Genomic DNA, 14,588 nt, shown 5'->3' with positions numbered 1-14,588 from the left:
CAGGGGACTACCAGGCTGGGGACACAAAGGATCAGCAGTGGCTCACACCCCGGAGACAAAACACACCCATGTGATTCACGCCAACAGTGGTCCCTGTTTCTGTTTACTTGAATGTAGAGTTCAGAAAGCAGGGAGGTGTGGGAGACTCAGACAGGACTTCCTGATGGGGTAATAAATAACACGGTAACAGCTAATGTTTTATGAGTACTTACTGTGGGCTGGGGCCTGTGCTGAGCACATGCTTGATCTCATTCAGTCCTTTCAAAAAACTCCCGAGGCAGGGACTCGGACGATACCCATTTTGTAGATAACAACACTAGAGCCCAGAGCAGGGGAAGTGACCTGACCAAGGTCACTCATGCAGTCAAAAATATTCATGGATGGGGAGTTACCGTTTCATGGGGACAGAGCTTCAGTTTGGGAGGATGGAAAAGTTCTGCCAAAGGATGGTGGTGACAGTTGCACCACAGTGTGAATAAAAATGGTTATAATGGTCAATTTTATGTTATGTATATTTTACCATGATAAAAAATTAATTGAAAAAGTTGCTATTGATCCCTAACTATGTTCTAGGCACCGTGCTGGAGCCTGTGGACAGCAGTAAATAAAGCAATTATCTCTGCCTTCATGGAGCTGACATTCTAGAACCTTCTGTGGACGGAAGGATAGACGATGGCAGTGTTCCACATCTGCTCTGTGCCATCTGATGGTCACCAGCCACAAGCGGCTACTGAGCCCTTGAAATGTGGCTAATGCCCCTGGGGAACTGGCTTTAATTTTATTTCATTTAAATTAATTTAAATGTAAATGGGCACCTGTGGCTGGTGCTGAACTAGACAATGCAGTTCTAGAAGGTTAGTCACATGACGGGGGAACCTAACCTACCTGTCTTATTCAAGCTTTCACCGCTTGAATTCCAGCAGCGTGGGCCTCCTGTGTCAGAATGGCCGGGGAAGCATGCTACAAATTCAGATCCTCAGGTTCCACCTCAAGGCCACCGAATCAGAAGCTCAGAGGATGGGGCCCAGGAATCTGTATTTTTGTCAGAGTCCAGGACAATTCCAATGCACAGTAGTTCCAGTTTGAGACCCACCGCCTTTCTTGTTCAAGACTCCCAGCTGGGGCAAGTTTGACAGGTCTGAGCCTCCTGGGCGGGGGCCAGGCCTGCTTAGGGGACCAGGCCTGTGCCCAGCTCAGGGCTTCCCCAACCCAGCTAACCCAGCCTTGAGGATAACTAGTCCTGGCTACCAGCTGAGATTCCCTCCCACTGTTCCCTGCAAAGGAAAGACGTGGCTTTTCTATATCGTGTGCAGAGGGGCTGGGGAGGGCTCCTGAGCTCCTTGTCTCATGTCCCACGGTCAGCCAGCTCACAGCTCTGGCCCTAGCCGGTGGGCAGCAGGAAAGAGAGAGACTTGGCCTGGCACCCCACCCTGCAGACCAGCCTGGCCCAGCAAGGGGAGGAAGGAAGCAACGGCAAGCCAGGCCAGGGACCAGTGGGGACAGAGGTGGGGGGTGACGCAGGCCTCAGGAATTTGAAAACAAACATTTAGCCAATGAAGGAAGAGGCTGCTGTGGGTCGCTGAGCCAGGGCGGGCCCAGTTCCCTCCTTCCCAGGGCAGAGGGGAGAGTCCCAGCCCTGCTGACAGTGGCCCCTGGCTGAAACCAGTGCATGGAGGGTTTCCACTCCAGTGGGATGGGAAGGCCTTTGTGGGGGGTGTAGGGACCCCGTGGGCTCTGCCCAGACACCGGAGCATCCTGGCGGGAGCGAGGAGAGGAGGCCCCAGAGAGCAGGGAGCACCGGGAATACCCAAGAGGAGGCTCAGTAGCAACATTTTGCTCACCAAGCATTTATTGAGCACCCACGGCATACCAAGAATTCAGAGACAAAGGCACTGCCCGGCTAGGGAAAGAGGCAGACGCAGGGGAAGATAATACTGACAGAAGCCCAGGAGCTTGTGAGCCCTTGGCAGAGGAAGTCACAGAAGGCTTCCGGGAGGAGGTGGTACCTAAGCTGAGCCCTGAAGGACAAATTCTGCCAGGGCAGAACAGAACCTTATTAATCTCACTCCTCCCTCTCCTAAGGCCAGCATTCGGTGAGTGGATAAGTGAGCAAGTGACCAGCAGATACGAGGAATGAATGAAGGAAGGAAGGAAGGAATAAATGAACAATGTGAAGTCTGAAGTCTCAGGGTCCAGACGGCAAAATCCATCTTCCCACCCTCAGCTATTAACTCTCTCTCTCTCTCTTTTTTTTAAGACTTTATTTATTCATTTGAGACACAGAGATACAGAGAGAGAGAGCGCATGAGCAGGAGGAGAGGCAGAGGGAGAGGGAGAAGCAGGCTCCCCGCTGAGCCAGGAGCTGGACGTGGGGCTCGATTCCAGGACCCTGGGATCAGGACCCGAGGCAAAGGTAGACGCTTAACCAGCTGAGCCACCCACGGGCCCCTATTAACTCTCTTTATAGCCCCGGGGCTCTGCTCTCACTTACATCCAGAGACCTGAGCCAGCCTGCACGGGTTCAAGTCCCAACTCAGTCAATTACCAGCTGTGTGACTTTGAGTATGTTACTTAACCTTTCTGTGCCTGGGGGTCCGTTCTCCATAAAATGGCAGTAACAATACTACGTCATAAAGTGTCTGTGAAGACTGCATGCGTTCAGACAAGTAGGGTGCTTAGAACAATGTCGGGCGTGGAGTGAGAGTGACATCAGTGTTTGCTAACACGGTGCGGCACTGGCTTACTCATTCACTCATTCACTCACTTATTCATTCACGGATTCATTCCTCTGTCCGATCCACCACTCACTCACACACTCCTCCCTCTCCCCATCGCTTGCTGAGCCCTCCCACAGCCCAGATCCTCTCCTGCCCGCCTTCCCAGCCCCACTCTGCCAGTCCTGGATGCCGCCCACCACACTGCTAATAACTGTAACACTTGCATTAATTCCCCCCAAACTCAAAACAAACCAGAAGAAGCTATCTGGAGCAGGGGTGACGTGCTACCACCAGAACCAGGGTATGGGCACGAAGTCTCCGGCATGGGCTCCTGGACCGGGGGCCCTCCCCAGGAGCTGCCCCAGCGATGGCCGGATTCTTCCAAATCTCAGCCTCGCCCGCTCGGCACCCACATCTCAGGCCCCATGAATGCCAGGAGCCCCGGACCTGGTCCTCAAGCCAGCTCTGCCGGAGCCAGGAGCCCATCTCACAAGTGAACGATCAGAGAGCTGTGTGTTGAGCAGAATGACGGCGTGCTGATTAATGTTAGATGGGCAAGCAGAAGATTCCACGGCTTCCTTCTTTCCCACGGGCCCCGGAAGAACAGGTCATGCTGGGGAAGAGTCCAGAAAGAACATTTCCTGATCACCTCCAGCATGCCGGGGTCCCTGCTCAGCACTTTCTATATTTTGATGGCACGACGTAGTGGGCCTGACTGCTTAAGTCATCACCGAGGGAAGTGAGGCTCAGAGAGGGAAGGGGACTTGCCCGAGGCCACCCAGCCAGAAACTCAGTCCTGGAAATCAAACCTCTACCGAGACTGGGGCTCCTGGCCTTGATGAAGCCTAAGGTGTGGGTGGGGAGTGGGCACCGCCAGGGGTCCTGACACCCCCGCCCACCCCAGGGATGAGCAAGGTTGGCATCTGGGGAGCTGGAGAGGGGCTGGGTCTGGGCAAGAGGAAGAGAAGGGGAGTGAGAAGGGCAGGGCCAGGTGCCCAGCAGGAACAACAGTACGGGGCGGGTAACGGGAGCCCGGCCAGGTCTGGGCTCTTGGGCAGGCCCTCCTGGGCCCTGGAAGCAGCAGGCTCATCCTGCAGAGCTGCCAGGCCGATACCAGCCTCGATCAGCCAACTCAGCGATTGTATCGGCCGTTTCCTGGAAGACTGCAGATGCAGTGGGGGAGTCCAGAAAGGAGGCACCTGTTTGGGAAAAGGGGGTGTGGGCACCCCTTCCAGCGCTGCCACGGCTCCACCAGCCAGCCCACGTGTATTTGCCTCCGGGCACTCTGCCAGTCGCCCCCTGCATGCGTGGACCCCAGAGCCACTGGATCAGGCCGTCAGAGCGGGTTGCGGGGGCTGCGTCCAGGTGCCACCCGGGCCTTGAGTGACCTGTGCTGCCGGCCACTACCTCAGCCAAGCCGGACAGCCTCCGGGGGCCCGTCCACACCCGCCTTCTACAGCGCCTTGTTTCGTTCGCCCCCCCGGAAGGGGCAGGCACAGACGGGTGTGAAGACGAGACTGATGTGACACCATTTGGTGTCCTCCTTCTTCGGAGAATGTCAGTGTCGCTCTGCCATGGGTCGCAGCTGTAGGGGCACCAAAGGCCTCCACGGGATGAGGTCCAAGGCATTGCACTGCCTAGCTGGGCAGAAGACTTCGCCTGGAATCCAGAAGGACTGGGTCAGGAGCAACCCCTGCCCCCTCCACCGCCCCCCCAGGCCTGGAGGAGCACCGGGGGGGGGGCAGGGAGCCCGGCAGGGCCCGTCACACACTTGTCACTCCTCATAGGGGATAACAGGATCAGGGGCTCAGCGCTGCAAACTGCATCATCCCCACACCCAAGCCAGGCGTGAGCAAACAGACGGAGGGCAGAGGCATCAGGAGGGACAGGCAGAGGGGCCGAAGCCTGGTCAGGAAGCAGAGAGGGCCTGTGGGCATCTCGGCATCATCACTTCGCCGTCGGCCCACCTCCCGGAGCTGCCGCCAGAACCGTGGCTGGTGGACGGGCATGGGCTTCCTGAGCTGGGAATGGCTGCAGAGCTGGGAGGAGGTCGTTGTTCCAGTAAAGGGCTTCGGGGAGTAGGCTCGGGGTCAGGTGGGCTTGGGTTCAAAGAAGCTCTGCCTCTTATTTGCTGTGTGACCTCAGGCAAGTCACTTCTCCTCTCTGAGCCCTGGTTTCCTCCACTGTAAAATGTGGATGCACAAACAGAACCTGCTCAGAGGTTGTGACAGTGGTTAAAGGAGGTGATCAATGCTGACCAAGTGGCAAACAACATTCAGTACTTGGTGGTGGTGATTTTTATTGTCCTTGTGCCATTATGTAGCCAAGAACTTGGCAAAAGCCTGGGACGTCACAGGCCCAAGGGGGTAGTCTCCAGAGCCTCTGGGGATAAGCATCTTTCAGTCGTAGGAATCCTCCCTTGCCCTTCTCCTCACCTTCCAGGCAGTCTCAGAGGGAAGGGGCTCTGGACTCGGTGCGGACACATGCTCGGACATGTATTCAAGACACCTGCAGCAGCCCTGAGTGCCCGGCCTGTGTGGGGATCCCTGAAGGTGTCAGAAAGCACTGACTGTCCACTGGGAGTAGGGAGACAGCCACAAGCCCCGTGATGCTGATGCCCGGGAGGCGGGGCTGTGAGGGAAGGAGGGGGCTCCGCACCCAGCCCTGGAGTCAGCCTGTCGGCTTCCTGAAGGAGGTGGTCACGATCAACCACCGCTTGCTTGTCAGACCCCTTCCTCTCAGAGTTGAGACCGGAACTGGGCACGTGCTCTTGTTTTCCGGAGGCTGTGTCCTCCCTTGCCCCCTGCCCGGCCCGCTGCCCCGTGCCCCTACCCACCCGCACAGCTAAGCTTTGGGAGGGCTCATCCCCCGGGGCCGGGAGGAGTAGGCGGGGCGCCCCCCTCAGGACCCCCGCGTCCCAGCCCGGGGCTCTGCTGCCCCCTAGTGGCAGGACTGAGGAGGACGCTGCGCCCACTAGGGGAAACCCGTTCAGGGACAGCAATTACCATAAAAAATAAAATGACGACGACAATGATGATGATGATGACATTCATCGCTTTACAGTTTGTAAAGCGCCTTCTCAGTCAATCACAGGCTGAATGGAGTAGGATGCAGGATACTGGCCTGAGATCAGAACCTGAGTCGGGTTCCAACTGGCTATGTGACCTTGGACAAGTGTCACCTCTCTGAGCCTCAGAGTCCTCCTGTGTAGAATGGGGGACAAAATAGGGCTGTTGTAAGGATTTGTGACCTAACGCCAGGTGCACGGGTTGTGCTGGGAACAATACCATTGTCGTTATCATCATAACACGTGCCCAATCAGCTGGCCGTGCATCACCTCCTCTTTGAATAATGTTTTTCGCAAACTCTTTTTTCAAGGTGTCCCCGTCTTTAATCGGCACTACTTTTTTAAAGTTCTTTATTTAGGGGCGCCTGGGTGGCTCAGTCAGTTAAGCATCTGCCTTCAGCTCAGGTCATGATCCCAGCGTCCAGGGATCGAGCCCCGCATCGGGCTCCCTGCTCAGCCAGGAGCCTGCTTCTCCCTCTCCTGCTCCCCCTGCTTGTGTTCCCTCTCTCGCTGTGTCTCTCTCTGTGTCAAATAAATAAATAAAATCTTTTTTAAAAAAAAAAAAGAAAAAGCCTTTAAAAAAAATAAAGTTCTTTATTTATTTAAGTAATCTCTACACTCCATGTGGGACTCGAACTCACGACCCCGAGATCAAGAGTCACGTGCTCTTCCCACTGTGCCATCCCGGCGCCCCTAATCTTTACTGTTACTCCCATTTAACAGATGAGGAGATTGAGGCTCAGAAAGGGGAAGTCACTTTCCTAGAGCCTCCTGGCTCATAAGTGGTAAAGCCGGACTCAGAGCCAGATTGGTCTGACTCCAATCCCAGTGCTCACTCCCCACACCCTTCCTTGGAAACCCCCATGTCCTCATGGCCTCATCTGAGTAAGCAGGCACAGCCTCTGCCCCCTTCAGCCTTTTTCTCCACCTTCTCCTACAACCCCAAGCCCAGCAGCTGTCCCCTTCCCTCCTTCCTGACCAGGTCCCCAGCCCTCAGGGAGGCTCATGAGCAGAGAGCTTGAGAGTGTCTTCCAAAGGTCATGTCCATCCCCCTGCACCCCGCCCAAGGAGATGACTGTTCATCCTGTTCTTCATGCTGCTCAGGGAAGGAGATTCCATAAATCCACTTCCTCTACCCACCCAGCGGTGGCAGTTCCCACAGTCGGGAAGTTCTACCATCGGTCTCACCAGAGTCCCTCCTGCTGCCGCATCAGCTCATTTCCTTTTGTTCTTTCCCCTCAGGAATGTCAGAAACACAATCTGGGGAGGACCCTTGAGGCCTGGAGAGAGGAACTCTGGAATGGGGAAGGGTCACTCAGGGACAGGAAGTGAGAGCTGGGCCCAGGTTCAAACCCAGGTCAGGGTGGCAAGAGTGGCCAAGCTGGTCTCCTGGTGTGCAGGGCAGCCTCAGCCCAGGTGGGGCAGCCTCGCCCACGACTGAGGGCACCGAGACCCACCCCCTGCCTCACTGGCACCGTGTGGCTCATGCGCCCAGCGTGGGAACTGAGGAACAGAGCAGTCTGAGGGCATGTGAAGCCCTCAGGCTCAGGGGCCACCTGGCTGGGTGCAAATCCCCTCAAACCCCTCAAGAAACATTTGCTGAGCTTCTCCCCTGTACCAAGCACTGCATTCAGCGCTGAGGCCAAAGCCAAGGTCGCTGCCCCACGGAGCTCACAGCCCAATGGGGAGGTGACAGGAAGCAAGTCAATAAATGATAAACAAGACATCCAGAGTGGCAGGAGGGAAGGTAGGGAGGCCACATATTTGAGAGCGATCGGGGAGGTCTCCCCAGGAGGTGGCATTTGGGTCAAGACTAGGATCACAAGAAGGAGCCAGACCTGAAAATCTGACAGGAGAACTCCCCAGGAAGAGTGAATGGTCTGGGCACAAGCCCTGAGGTTGGAATGAGCTTGGCATCTAGAGACCCACTGGAAAGCCGGCCAGAGCAGCGAGCTTGTATGGGGCTCTGGTGTATGGACTCACACACTGCCTTTCTCTCTGACTGTCTGTTTTCTTAGCTGTGAAATGGGTTCAACAATACCCGATTAATATGGAGATGAACATACAGTCCTTATATCAGGGCCTAAGTGGTCATTAAATACTTGATATTCTTTTTCTTTTCTTAGAGAGAGACAGTGCATGAGCAGGTGGGGAGGGGCAGAGGGAGAGAAAGGATCCCAAGCAGGCTCCACACTCAGCGTGGAGCCCGATGCGGGGCTCCATCACACAACCCCAAGACCATGACCCGAGCCAAAATCAAGAGCTGGACGCTTAAATGATTGAGCCACCCAGGCGTCCCTAAATACTTGATATTCTATCATCGCTCTATTAACAGGTCCATCGGTGGTATACTTCAGGTTGTAATTTCAACACCATCCCCCAGCCCCAAACTACCCCCACCACGCACACAGGACTGCCCAACTATGTAATTGGTTACGGAATGGTTTTAGGCCTTGTCCAAGTGCACTGCACTTCAGTTTATAAAGCACCCCCTCCCACCCTTCCACTGCCCTGCAGAGCGGATTGTTGAGGAACTCCTTGGAGGCGTCCATGGCAAAGGGTCCGGCAGTGCCTGGCCCACAGCAGATGCTCAGAGAAAGTCAGGTGCAGGTCCTCCCCCTGCCGCCCCCACCATGCACTTTCAAATTCCAAAGGCCTTTCTTACCAAAAGTTCTTCATCTGAAAAAAGGGTTCAGTTTCCAGCCACACAGATCCTTAAGCCCGGATGGTTCTGGCTTACAGCTAAACTGTTGGAATCAGATGGCAACCCCCCATCAAAACCCAGAAAAAATATGGGAGTAAGGGTCCTTGGGCCCTCCCACATGGAAGCGGAGCAGGAGTAGGCCAAGGCCAAGGTCTGGTCAAGGACTCAAGCCACTGGACTCCTCTCTTCCTGACTGCAAAGAGCTCCTTGTTCCCAGAGGAGGGCAAATCCTGGGTCTCTGCTCTGCTGCATCCTTGTCCTACCACCTCCATGTCATTCTTCAAGATGTAGCTTGAGTGGCGCTGCGTCCAGGAAGCCTGTCCTGGTTTCCTGCAAGAGCTAGCGGCTGCCTTATTTGCCCATCCACAGCCCCAGGGTTTCTCCTACTGGGACAAAGCTTCTGTTGAAGTTTAACTCACATACATCAAGGATACAGATCTTACATGTGCAGCTCAATGAACTGTCCCCAAGAGAGCAGCCTGTGCAAAGGGCGTCCTCAGACCCCTCCCCCACCCGTTACTACTCTTGCCCCGAGATAGCCCCACCCTGGCCTCTACCCCATCAGTGGGTTCTGCCTGCTTTCGTACGTGATGTGAATACAATCATCTGAGAAGCCCTCTTTGTGTCTGGCTTCTCGCACATTGTGTCTATAGATTGTGTCCTTAAACACACTTGCCGATGGTTTATTCTCCTTGGTGTATAGTGTTCCCCGTGGGAATAGACCACACTTTATCCATGTTGCCACTGATGAGCATTTGGGTCATTTTTAGTATTTTGGTCATTAACGAATAGGACTGCTATGAACATTCTAGTTCGTGTCTTTCAGGGCACGCATGTACACATTTCTGTTGGGTAAATACCCCAAGAAAGAAGTGGATTTGTTGGGTCACTGGGTAGGCATGTACTCAGCCTTAGCAGATGCAGCCAAACTGTGTTTCCAAAGTCATTGTGCCCGTTTGAACCCTGCCAACAGTACAGGAGAGGTCCTGCTGCCCCCCATCCTCACCGATCTTGAGCCTATCTGGGAGCTTTGCGTCCCGTCACTTGTCTGTCTCACCTGTTACAGAGAGTGGATGCTTCTGTGCCCCACCCCCCATAGGGGACACAGATGAGAGGAGAATGAAGGGGATCAGAAAGAGAGACACAGAGAGGCAGAGAGAGAGAGAAGAAGGAAGGAAGGGAGGGAGGGAGGAAGGGAGGGAAGGAGGAAGGGAAGAAGGGAGGGAGGGAGGGAGGGAGAGAATCAACAAAGAAACAGGCTGACTCCATGCTGTGGGCCCCACACCCCTGCACACCACAGTCACCCCAGAGCTTAGTGCCTGCTGCCGGGACTGAAGCTTTGGCTCCTGGTTCACCCAGAAACTTCGGTGTGCGCTATCAATGAACAACTGATAAATTTTTCTCAACAGTTTCCTTTCAGGATAAAATCTTTGAAACAATAGTAAAATCTGGGGCACCTGGGTGGCTCAGTCTGTTGAGCATCTGCCTTCGGCTCAGGTCATGATCCCAGGGTCCTGGGATCGAGCCCCACATCTGGCTCCCTGCTCAGCGGGGAGCCTGCTTCTCCCCCTCCCACTTCCCCTGCTTGTGATCTCTCTCTCTCTCAAATAAATAAATAAAATCTTAAAAAAAAAAACAATAGTAAAATCTTTGCAACAATAGCCTGGGGTCCACTGAGAGTGGTAGAGGACAGCAGGATCCCCTTGGTCCCTGTAGAGAAGGAGTAAGCCCTGGGTGGAAAGGGGATTCCAGGAAGCCTTGAGATTGCCTCCCAGAGGTACGGGGCTTGGAGACTGGCTGAGCAGACAGCCTCAGAGGCCAAAAGCCCTGCCCCAGACAGGCCCGCCCTCATCCTCATCTCCTGTCCTGCCAGTCCCACCCCCACCTTCCTCCTTCTCCCACAGCAAGCAGGGGCAGGACCCTAGTTCCCGGGCCAAGGCCAGATACCCAGGCCGGGCCTACGAGGCAGAGGCAGGTACCACTGAGAGAGGGGCTCCCTCAAGATGCCTTGCCTGGATATACCTCCCGGGTAGGTGGCAGAGGAGGGAGGCGGGCCTGGTGGGGCCTGGTGCAGCCCCTGCCTCCCTGCCTGGCAGCATGGCCCCAAAGCCAGCCGCCAAGCACTGTCCCCCCCCCCACCCCCTCCCTCCGGCCCAGCCCCCCGCAGCCTCGCGCAGACTCGGGTGCCGGCCAGCATCCAGATCGGCCAGGGGCAGCCTGAATGGGAGCTCGTTTCCTCTGCTTGGCCAGCCTAGTGCCAACTTGGCTCTCCCCACGCAGATTCAGCCCTGAAAGAAGCAGAGAGGCCTTCGGTCTTCACTCAGTACAGGAATCCCGTCCCTAGACTTTCTGAGTTCCTTACATCTTCAAGGACAGAGGCTTCGCCACCTCGCAGGGGCCCCCACACCCTGGCTGTGTAGCTCCGGCACAATGCGAGCCGCCATTTTTGGCAACTTCTGATGGGCCAGGCCCTGTGTCGGCCTCATGTTCGTTCTTTCTCTCTCCCTTCCTTCCTTTCTTTCTTTCTTCTTTCTTTTTGTCTCTCTTTCTTCCTTTCTTTCTTCCTTCTTTCTTTCTCTCTTTCTTTTTTTCTTCTTCCTTCCTTCTTTTTTTAAGCTTTTATTTATTTGAGAGAGAGAGTGAGCACGGGGAACAGCAGTGGGAGAAGCAGACTCCCGGCTGAGCAAAGAGCCCGATGCGGGGCCGATCCCAGGACCCCAAGATCATGACCTGAGCTGAAGGCAGACGCTTAACTACCCAGGCACCCTTTTCTTTTTTTTTTAAGATTTTATTTATTTATTTGAGAGAGAGAGAGCAGGAGGAGGAGCAGAAGGAGAGGGACAAGCATACATGGGGCTCCATCCCACGATCCTGAGATCATGACCTGAGCTGAAACCAAGAGCCAGATGCTCAACCCACTGAGCCACTGAGGCGCCCCGATCTGGCATATTTTCTCCCACAGGGGCTCCATGAAGTAGGCATTACTGTCATCATCCGCATTTTGCTGATGTGGTAACAGAGGCTTAGAGCCGTTCAGTGTCTTACCTAAAATCATGTGATATAGAGAGATTTCCTTCGTCCATCCAGTGGGAGGGCCTAGAAGCAGTGACACCTCAAAAGCCATGAGCACACCCAGTGCCCAGATCTGGGTTTCTTTTTTTTTTTTAAAGATCTTATTTATTTATTTGAGAGAGACACAGCGAGAGAGGGAACACAAGCAGGGGGGAGTGGGAGAGGGAGAAGTAGGCTTCCCCCCGAGGAGGGAGCCCGATGCGGGGCTCGATCCCAGGACCCTGGGATCATGACCTGAGCCGAAGGCAGACGCTTAACCGATTGAGCCACCCAGGCGCCCGCAGATCTTGGTTTCTGAACACCATCTCCAATAAAAGCAACTACGCTCCTTAGAGAAGTGACTGATTCTAGTGCTCAGGCAGGTAAGACACAAGGGTAAACACAAGGCAAGTGTGGAGCATCTCATAGTGCCAGAAAGTAAGGAAATGCTCAAAAAAAACAAAAAGAAAAGGGAATGTCAAACAGACACAGGAGGGACACCTGGGTGGCTCAGTCGTTAAGCGTCTGCCTTCCGCTCAGGTTATGATCCCAGGGTCCTGGGATCGAGTCCCACATCGGGCTCCCTGCTCAGCGGGGAGGCTGCTTCTCCCTCTGCCTCTGCCTCTCCCCCTGCTTGTGCTCGCTCTCTTTCTCTGTCAAGTAAATAAATAAAATTTTTAAAAAATAAAACCCCAAAACAGACACAGGAGTGGATAGGAAAAAGCTCCCAAGCTGGAACGATTTGAACAACAAAATACATAACTTAATATTGAATTCTAACCCAAGGAAAGATACAAAAAGGCACAGGTTCTTTATGATAACTGACTGATTATGTAAGTAGGGAAAAGGAACAAAAATCTTCCTTACAGAAGAATCCCAAATAACGGGATAAAGGGAGATACATCCACCAGGAAGCGGGAGTGTGCCTTGAATGTGGGCTCCACTTGCTTCCAAAGAACAGAGTACAGACAGGGGAAGGTAGTAAACTTCACAGTGGGGACAGCCTGGCAGCCCCAGCTTCACCATGTAATCAAGGTTAACATCACCAGTAATAAGTCACGTGAACATCACGTGCCTCCTGAGGTCATGTGATGAGAAGGGCACTTGGCCTCTGAGGTATTCTTCCCCCAAACTCAAAACTTCTGCCCAGTCATCAGAAAAACATCAGAGAAACCCAAACGGAGGGACAGTCTAACAAAATTCTGACCAGAACTCCTTAAAATTGTCAGAGCCATGGAAACCAAGGGCGGATGGAGAAACTGTTGCTGACCAGAGGACACCAAGGAGACGTGAGAACAAGGCGCAATGTGGGATCCTGGATCGGATTCCTGGACCAGAAAAAGGACATTAGTGGGAAAACCGGTGAAATCCGAATAAAATCTGGAGTTCACTTAATAGTCATGTACCCGTGTTGGTTTCTTAGTTTTGACAACCATACCATGGTAATGGAAGATGTTACCAGCAGGGAAACGGGCATTTGGAACTCTCTGGGCCACCTCTGAAACATTTCTGTAATCTACAATCATTCCAAAGTAAAAACTTTATTTAAAAAAAAAATCACATGGCGGGGGGGCCCCAGGTGGCTCAGTCATTAAGCGTCTGCCTTCAGCTCAGGTCATGATCCCAGGGTCCTGGGATCAAGCCCCACATCAGGCTTCTTGCTCAGCAGGGAGCCTGCTTCTCCCTCTTCCACTCCCCTGCTTGTGTTCCTGCTCTCGCTATCTCTCTCTCTCTGTCAAATAAATAAAATCTTAAAAAAAAAAAAGATTAAAAAAAAAAATCACATGGGTATAAATATCTGAACCAGGATTCAAATTCAAATGTATCTGCCCCCTTGGCCCATACGCTCCACCCTCCCTGCACCATCTCAGGTTAGAAAGTCATTCCCAAAAGCTTCTTCATGGGTCTGAGCGTCTCCCCATCTGCCCATGTTTGCCTTCTAGGACCAACCTAGCTCACGTTTTCCTTGACCCATGACCTCCTTTTGAGGGATGAAGGATGCTCTGGTCCCCCCAGATGTGTTCACATATCCAGGCTCATTCCCAGGTGCTTCTACTCTCCTGGGTGATTTGGGTTTCAATGAACATTGGCCTCCCCAGCAACTACCCCTCCTCTGCAGCAGCCATCAGACTCCACGTGGGAATCCATGGGGTTCCAAGAAACGTAAGTCCCCAACCTGGCTACAGAGCTAAAGCACATGACCTGGGCTAGGTCTGTCAGCACACCCCGCCCCCTGGCCACTGTGATCAGCCCAGAGGTAGCCACGTGACCCAAGCTGGTCTAGTCAGAAAGCATCCCCGGACTTTGACAGGGAATGCTAGGACAAAGACAATTCCCTCCTTCCATGTTGGATGTGAATGAAGAAGCCCCTGGAAGCCTTAGGATGAAGACAATACCAAGGACAACCGAGTAGAAGAATGGAAAGAGCTGAGTCCTCAGTGACATCAAGGAGCTCCTGGATCAAGCCTTGCTTGAAGCCCACCCTGCCCATATACTTCTTAGTTATGAGAACTGTGGTAGGCTGAGAAATGGTCCCCTAAAAGATATCTACATCTTGATATCTAGAACTTGTAAATGTTATCTTCTATGATAAACAAGGGAGGGGAGATAGATTTTTCAGGTGGGATTTAAGTTAAGGATTATGAGATAGATTATCTGGGTGGACCCCAAATGTAATCCCATGTATCCTTATCCTTGGGAGGCAGAGGTAGATCTGCCACAGACACACAGAGGAGAAGGCAGTGTGACCACAGAGGCAGAGATTGAGTGGTGTGGCCACAAGCCGAGAAAAGCTGGTAGCCACCAGAGCTGGAAGAGGCAAGGAACCATTCTCCCCTGGAACACATCCCCGCTACAGGGCAGAGCACGGCCCTGCCGACACCTGGATTTGGGCCCAATGATACTGACTTTAGATTTCTGGCCTCCAGAACAGTCAGAGAATACATTTCTATTGGTTTAAGTCATCTCGTTTGTGATCATTTGCTACAGCAGCTGTAAGAAGCAAACACAAGAGCCAATCAAGTCTCTTCGATCTCCAAGCCTAGTTGAA

Source organism: Halichoerus grypus, chromosome 5 (genome assembly GCF_964656455.1).
Source record: "Halichoerus grypus chromosome 5, mHalGry1.hap1.1, whole genome shotgun sequence".
NCBI lineage: Eukaryota > Metazoa > Chordata > Mammalia > Carnivora > Phocidae > Halichoerus > Halichoerus grypus.
This window is presented reverse-complemented; position numbering follows the sequence as displayed.